The 8,219-nt window shown below is 39.5% G+C and overlaps 1 long non-coding RNA gene across 1 annotated transcript; it reads left to right on the forward strand.

The window, feature by feature from the left end:
- Positions 1 to 1,939: 1,939 nt before the first annotated feature.
- LOC123117026 (uncharacterized) lies at positions 1,940 to 6,911 on the forward strand. Its single transcript, XR_006457259.1, has 11 exons — positions 1,940 to 2,497; positions 2,635 to 2,653; positions 2,759 to 3,872; positions 3,953 to 4,065; positions 4,154 to 4,212; positions 4,337 to 4,429; positions 4,625 to 4,747; positions 4,849 to 4,939; positions 5,040 to 5,332; positions 6,017 to 6,230; positions 6,427 to 6,911. It is a non-coding gene; the product is annotated as an uncharacterized lncRNA (long non-coding RNA).
- Positions 6,912 to 8,219: the final 1,308 nt, after the last annotated feature.

Consider the following 8,219-nt stretch of genomic DNA (forward strand, 5'->3'; position numbering starts at 1 on the left):
AATTTTCATTGTTGCACCCATTCTCTTCTGGTTTTATTTCTTTTTCCGTTTTTCTTTGTTTCTTTCTCTGGTTTTCATCAGGATTTCTTTGATTTTTTTAGAACACCCGTCTACATTTTTGGTACACATTGTACATTTGTTTCTACATCGGGAACATTTTTCAAATACATAATAATGTTTTTTTTCAAATATAATTTTTTTATATACATCTTACATTTCTGGTATACATATAAAATATGATTTAGACATGTTTAGCATTTTAAATAAATGTTAAATAGTTTCCAAATATATGTTTTCGCAATTTTTTTGAAGCTTGTTAAATTTTTTACAATTACATGCTGAATATTTTACTTGAATAATAAAGAAAAAATTTAACACTGCAGATTTTTTGTACGTTGTTAATTTTTTCTAAAAAAGGTCAGAAACATATATTAAAAGCATGAACATTATTTTATGAATGGTGCGAAACAATGTTTTTGGGTACATGAAAATTTTCTATTTTTTTAATATTCTTGAAAAGTTTATGTACATTTTTCTGGATCACGTGGACATATTTAACTGCCACGACTAATTTTTTGAATGATGTCAATTTCTTTATAAAGTACACTAACAAAATTTCGCACTCTTATAGTATTTAAACATATGTCACGAATGATTTTAAAAATACAGTAAAATATATTTGAGAATTTGTGTAATTATTTGTTTTCAAGTACAAGCCGAAAAAACAACAAAATGACCAGTCAAACAAATGAACGAACATTTTAGCAACTAACCGGCCAGCCCACAACCACAATAGTACACTCACTTGGGCCAGACATATCCGAAGCCGTCAGGCCTAAGTCCTATTCAGCGCAAACTGCGAAATCATTAATTAAGGGTGCCCATTGTAAAGGTCAATTACATCTTCTCAGGTTGCGACGAGCGACGTATTGCATCTGCGCCACTCGTTACAATCTGAGAGTTTTCTATTTTTCGTATATTCGTTCGTTTAAAATATTTTCATGTTTAGACCGCGAATCTAAATCATGAACCGTTTTCACTTTTGGATTTCTTGGGTTGATATCTTTAAAACTAGATCCTATGTTAATAGGTTTTAATGAGTTTTTTTCATTAAGAAAACAAGCCTGAAGCACGATTTTGCCCACTTTTTTCCATTTTCCGAGAGGCACACCTGCAAACCACGCAAATCTGTGCCTTTCTCGAAAGAAAAAACATTTTTTTAGAGGCAGAGATGTGCCCCTCAAGGAAGGAAACTTGCACTATCTAAGAAAGCATGAAACTCTGCGAGACATAGTTGTTCCTCTGGCGGGAAGTAAACATGAGCCACCACGAAAAGCAAATCTGTGTCTCTTGTGAAACAAAGAATGCATTTTTTTTTCCTTTTCTAGAGCAGTAGCTGTGACTCTCGCGGAAGCAAAACTATGCCAACATGCAAAGTAAATTTGTGCCTCTCAAGTAAATCTGTGAAATAAAGAAACGTATTTTTTTAATAAAAGCAGCCCACTCGAGTCGAACTCCGGTCTGTAAGGTGTGCCAGAGCGACCTTGCCACAGCGACTTCTTGTTTTTTGAGGGAGCTCTTGTTCAACGCTTGCTGCGTCAAACAGTTGAGCAATCACACTGGCGCGCTCCCCTATTAGGCCGGCCCATGTAGCAAGCAATGCACTGTAGCAAGCTGGGTAACTGCAGAGAGTCTCTATTTTTAATGTCTCAGTTGGTAGGTCGTGTTCCGGATTTTATTTTAGTCTCACCATTTTCGTCCGGTTTTTTCGTCCTCCCTCCCACCTCCCAGCAATCTGCCACACCCCCACCTCACCCGCACGCAACAAAAAAAACCCGCACGCAGAAAAAAAACCACTCGTGCGATCACGTACTCCCAAACCCCTCGCGCGATCCTGATCCGTTGCGCCCTGTCAGCTTCGTAGCCACCGCCGCCGCGGACGACCTGACGGACAAACCGCAGTCGGAACTTGTGCGTCCGCCCTCTTTCAGGTTCCTCGCCGCCGCCGCCGCCGACGACCTCACTGACAATCCGCCGTGGGATCTCATGCGGGGCCCGATCTCCTGCGTGATAGATCTATTTGTTGGCCCGTGGCAACCCTCCACCTGCAGCTGCCGCCCACGCCCGCACCCCGCACCACCGCCCCCTCCGCAGGTTCTCATCGCCGCCACCGATTTCTCGTTCTGTCGTGCTAGGTTGAGCGCCGGCCGGAGCGGGTCGGCCACGGAGATGGCGTCTGCGTCGTTGTCCTTGGGCTGAGATGGGGAGGGGAGGTCGAGATGAAGAGAGGAGGGAGAGGGAGACAGCGAGCCCATGGAGAAGCGCAACCAAGAGCCGTCCCCGTCGTCGTCCTTGGGCTGAGAAGGGGAGGGGAGGACGAGATGAAGAGAGGAGGGAGAGTGAGACAGCGAGCCCATGGAGAAGCGCAACCGGGAGCAAATCTGTCCGTCAGCGGTACGAAGCCGACAGCCCCCTCCACCTCCGTGCGGCCACCCAGGTATGCAGCGCATTGCTCTATTCCAAGGCGCGTGCCTGTCTTATTTGATATTGTGTGTGCGTGCCTGTCTAAATTGTTGTTGTGTATGATTTGCTCCTTCACTGCGCATTCCTACTATCCTAACGATGGCTGCCAAGACATTTGTTGTTCGTTCAGGTTCTTTCAATACTGCACCTGCTTCATCTTCCTCTGCTTCGAATCAATCTTTAGTAGGTACGAACCATGGTCTTGAAGCTCATGCATGTTCACTGTTTTCTGCAGAATACACGGATAATTAAAACCTATACGGGAGATGGACATTCTTCTTCCACTTCTATACATCATGCTACCCACCGGGTGTGGATATTCACCTCCACCAATTTCATTCATCCTATGTGCTACTTCAGTTTATTAGCTACGTTTATACACTGTTTTTAAAGGCCTAAGCCAAAATCGCATGTTAATTCCCTGCGCAATTTTTGTTATCCTAATACACCTTGGCAAAAAAAATTGTCACTCAAGATCGAACTCACAGTACTTAGCTTTATACCTTCAATGCTTTTAACTGGGTGTGTGATTCTTTTGTTACTAAATAAGATTAGCTTCTTCCTATGCATCTGTTGTTTGTTTGATAATTTATTGGGCATATTTTCAACTGGAAGACACAAAGGAGGTGGCGTAGTGGCATGGAGATTCTGGTGTTGAGTGTCTTGTTTGTCTGGGTACTGTTCTGAATAGATGGTAACACTAATTATTGAGGCTAAATGATACTGTTATACCGCTTTCTTGGCCTAAATATTATTTAGTAAACATCTTTGTTCCATATCCTATTAATATGCGCATATCTTCTCAGTTTATTCCCATTGGTGCAATGCCTATTTGATTTTATTATTAGGTATTATGGGAAAGTTAGTACTAAGTACCACCCTTGAGCAAGCGCTTTCTATTTATGTGATTCAGTTAGCGAATTCAGTTTTCCGTGGCCGATGAATACAGTAGGAGCCTGGGACCTTTTAACCGCAGAGATGCTCAATTAGTAATCAAAAAAAGGCCTCATTTCTTTGTTGGAATTCTATTGGTTCGGCCATCGACACGTCTCTCTTCAAGGCAAGGTCAGGTCTAAGATGAGCTCGTCATATTTTCTTTCTTCAATCTCAGGTGAAGATTTATTTCCTGTGCACTAAGATCCATTTTTTATGTGAATGAGGAGGCCAGACAGCATTTTATGAACCGTTTATGTCTCTGAACCGGACCATACCGTGGGTGATTGACGATTGTCTTAGTGTGCATAGCTATATTCTTGGGTGCATGTTAGATCTAATAATTTTGACAATATGTTAGGTGACCGACGAAAGATTTGCTGATACGTTTGCATTTATCGAGTTCGGTGCAGAAGGTATTATTATATCTTCAGATGCTACATTTACAGTTTTCAGCAGTTAATTGATGGTTTGATACATGGCACATTTAATATAGCAGGTGCTAGAGCTGCACTTAACCTTGGTAGCACAATGCTTGGGTTCTACCCTGTTAGAGTCTTGCCTTCAAAGACAACTATCTTACCTGTGAATCCAGAAATTCTTCCGGTGGTAGGTTGTTTGATGTTTCACCTTCTGCCAGCTCTATTCTACTTATCCACAATACTAGCAACAATATCCTATTCTTCCTGGCCCGTAGATGGAGGATTAGAAAGAAATGGTCCTATAAACGGTTTATTGTAAAATATGGATAAAAAGGTACACACTCATGTTCTACTTTGACATCGTATTGTCTTTCATTTTCTCATCTTACATTTTTTTTATTTCAAGACACCGCAATCAAATCAGATGTTTAATTACAATTTACATGTTTTCTCTGCAGGTTACTCAATTAGATGTAAAGAGTTTCTTTGAAGAACTTTGTGGTGAGGTGAGTTATGGCGCATATCCAATCATCGTGTCGCATAGCTTCTAAGTAAGTATCTGTCTCATGGTGTAAAAAGTCCATAACTTTTGTGAGACTAGCTCTAAGACTGAAATATTTAAGTAACACTATATGCTCCTCTCCTTATCAATATGAGGAAAACTGAACAAAGTACCTTGCACGAGTTGTAAATAAATAATTCTCAATTTATCAATACTGAACGTGACATTTGAATGTGTTCAATAGGCTATGTTGATTGCCCTGGTGAGTGACAGTGATATCTTTGGGGAAGCTTCAGAAAGTACATCAACTTCTGCAACATCTGTACCTACTGCAGATCTTACGAGTATTGATCAGCTTCTGACAACAGTATGTCCTTGTCAGAATCATTATTTAGCATGTGAAGTCATTTTTGTTCTTTGTTCTACATAGTATAATCATTATTTTGTGTTTGCGCTTCTGTGGTGGAGTTAATGAGCCAGGATGAAGTTCGAGAAGTTGCATTACACCATGTAAATATTAAGGTTCCACTTTAATGAGCTGTGGAAGACAAGTGCACCGGTAAGTGTTCGAAATTTTAAGTGTGTTGGTGGAACTGGAAGGGGGATTGTGAGTTGGATCTGTCATTAACAGAGGTGGTGAACTTGGATTGGTCATGCAGACATAGCTCATGGAGAAATAAGAAGATGATGAAGAGCGATTTATGGGTAAAAAAATATAGTGAATAGATTTGCATGTGAAGTCAAGTGTATATGCCCAGACTCGAGCAGGTTCGCTATTATTGTTGTTCTTGTGTGTCAAGGCTTTTGGCTGCAGACTTGCAGGTATACATACGAGTCCATGCTTAATTTTTGTTTCGTTTCTTACTTACCACTGTTATTTCTAGCAGAAGGGGCAGCTGGGGCATGGGGACACTCTTGCGTAACCTCCAGCTGTTGTTTCTAAACTATGAAAGTAAGAGAATCGTATGCACTGCCCTTCATTTTAATTGTGTAAACATGTGTGTATGGTATTGCTAAATCCATGAACATATAGCATCCAACATACTTGAACTTAATAGTCCAACAACATTACATGTTTTCTCGACATGTTTCCAAATGCTAATTAGAAGTTGTCAGTTCTGCAGATACAACATAATTCTAGCAGTTGTTGGAAGAAATCACACGGTCTTGTAACTAGCGAAGGGGAAAATGCTTTTCATTTTGTGACAACATGCATGGGCGGGAGGGGTTCACTAAGGAGTGGTCGACTCCCTCTCCTGTTGCTTTTTTTCTTTATGGTTGATAGATGACACAACTACAGAAGTGCAGTAAATACGACTTATATTGTCACCTGTTCTTACAACCTACCTGTTTGGGTGATAATGAAACCAAGAAAAATATGGCGGCCATTAGTCAGGGTTTCACAAGTCATATATAGATCTTTTAGTTTTGTGGCCTACACGCTTATGTATAATATTTATCTGTTGATAATCATCTTTGTCATATATTGTGAAGGACATGAAAAATGATGTGTTTCAACAACCATGAAGAGCATTAGTTTGGGTGTTTTAAAAATCTTGTTAGTCACAATCTTATGATTGTTTTAGACGGAAAAAAATCAATTGAAAAATCTAATGACTTCGTTTATGCTATACAGGTGAGTGATAAGCTTGATCATCGGAGCTTGTGAAACCGTGTGAGATTTTGAATCCCCACAACAAGCCCGAGAGGCTGGCACTAATCATGAGTATGGGGGCTAAGAAGATGCATGACAAGCTCCCCCATATGATCAGAGCCGTGCGTTAACCAGTGCTGATTGTCACTTGGGTCAGCGATCCCATGCACCGGAACACCATCAGCGCATCTTGCAGGTTCAGGACAGGACCATTCGATGCAATCCGGATAAGCATGATAACTTTTTGCATAATTCGACATAGAACAACCTACCTATATCTGATTTTTCACGTCAGTTGTTACGGAACCACATGCCATTTAGACATCCAATAGCATTGTTTGGACTTGTCAACTTTGGCATTGCATGGTTCTGAATTTTCACTGGTTGTGCAGGCTGAGGCTTTGTTTGATGTCCATGAGTGAGAGGGAGCTACCCTGGAAGGGTTCACCTAGAAATGACATGGCAGAACATTACAGAGTGCATTGGTGAATCCAACACAATGACCTGAAATGATCTCATTTCCCGCTACCACACACATTGCGACCCCAGGCTGAATGCGTCACAGTCGCTCGAGCTGACTTTCACCATTTCCGATAGGCTAAGGAAGAAGGACATGGAATAACCTCATATCTAGGGTACAAGCTTAAGATATCTATCTTATGTTTCTTCCCTACAAAACCCTCTTCTGCTGCTGGAGGACATAATTTTACATTCTTTAGTTTTTTAGTAGCATAGGTGGCGTTTGATTTTGGAAATACCAAGGAAAAATCTCCCTCAAATAATAGGATATAGTTGTTTTGTTGCATTACCATTTGTGCTTAGTTCAATTTCTTTTGTGTTCATCCTTTCTTTGATGCAGATAGTGTGAGGCAGATTACAGGAGACATGACAATAGATTACTCATTCGCTATCTGCTGAGATTGTACATAATGTTTATTGATTAAAATTTGGAAATGTAATCTAAGAAGTAAGGGCATATATAGCGCTTCCCTAAATTTTAAGTCCTCAAAAGACACTCCAAGTTCAACTCAAATTTTGAGGAGTTAAAGGTTATTGCAACCAGCCCTAACCCTAAAACTTATCTCCCTATAACTTTTAGGAGGGAGTAGATGATGAATGTTGGAAGACATGCAAAGTTTTCCAAGGGATTTCAAAGAAGCACTTGAAATAAAGCTGACTGGTTGGAGTTCCGCTATATCTAAATGACAAAGTTTACTTCCGTTTGGTATTCCAACGAGTATAAACGGGTAATGAATTCATAATAGAAACATTTATTTTTGTTATCACTATATTCTTTATATTATTAATTTAAAAAATTGCAGGAATGTGTATGGCTATTTTGTTTTTCACTAGCTCAATGCCCGTGCGTTGCCACGGGACAAAATATTTTTTTCAAAAAAGTTGAACATAGCCGGAAATATATATAATTCCCACATCTTAAACTTTGGTAATTCTGATATCAATTTATGCACGTACATTTCTCGAAAAAGAAACAAATACAAGCTTCACCGATAAAAAATATTTTTTTCAAAAAAGTTGAACATAGCCGGAAATATATATAATTCCCACATCTTGAACTTTGATAATTCTGATATCAATTTATGCACATACATTTCTCAAAAAAGAAACAAATACAAGCTTCACCGATAAAAATGTAGACTGCCTGATCCAAGAAAGAGAAGACTTGTACATTGATTGCATCCACCGATAAAATCCCAAATGTGTGTGGGCAAGACTATCTTCGTGTTTCAATAATATAAAAAAATAGTAGGTAAGTGTCAATCTGTTGCTGGTTCAGAATTTGATAAGGTTGAAAACTTTGTTGAGCACATCTGATCCTCATAATAGCATATTTAATAAATCACTATAGTCAAATCACTTTTTTATAATTTCTATAGTAAAATCACTTACTATTGTGTATAAGTGCCATTAAGGATCAACCTAGATCTGCGGGATAGTTTGGAAGTTATATCCAAGGCATTATAATTGCTCTATATTATTATTAATTTCGTATATCATCACCTTTGACTACTCGAACTGTCGGCCATGCTTTGTGATTAAACAATTCTTGACTGATTAAATCCATTTCAAGTGTAATGCGAGTGTTGAATTGTGATCCATGAATAGCAAGCCCATTTGGGGAATGTATTTGAACAATGACCCAAGCAGTCGCACAAGTGGATCT

The sequence above is a fragment of the Triticum aestivum genome, chromosome 5B (assembly GCF_018294505.1).
Source record: "Triticum aestivum cultivar Chinese Spring chromosome 5B, IWGSC CS RefSeq v2.1, whole genome shotgun sequence".
Classification (NCBI taxonomy): domain Eukaryota; kingdom Viridiplantae; phylum Streptophyta; class Magnoliopsida; order Poales; family Poaceae; genus Triticum; species Triticum aestivum.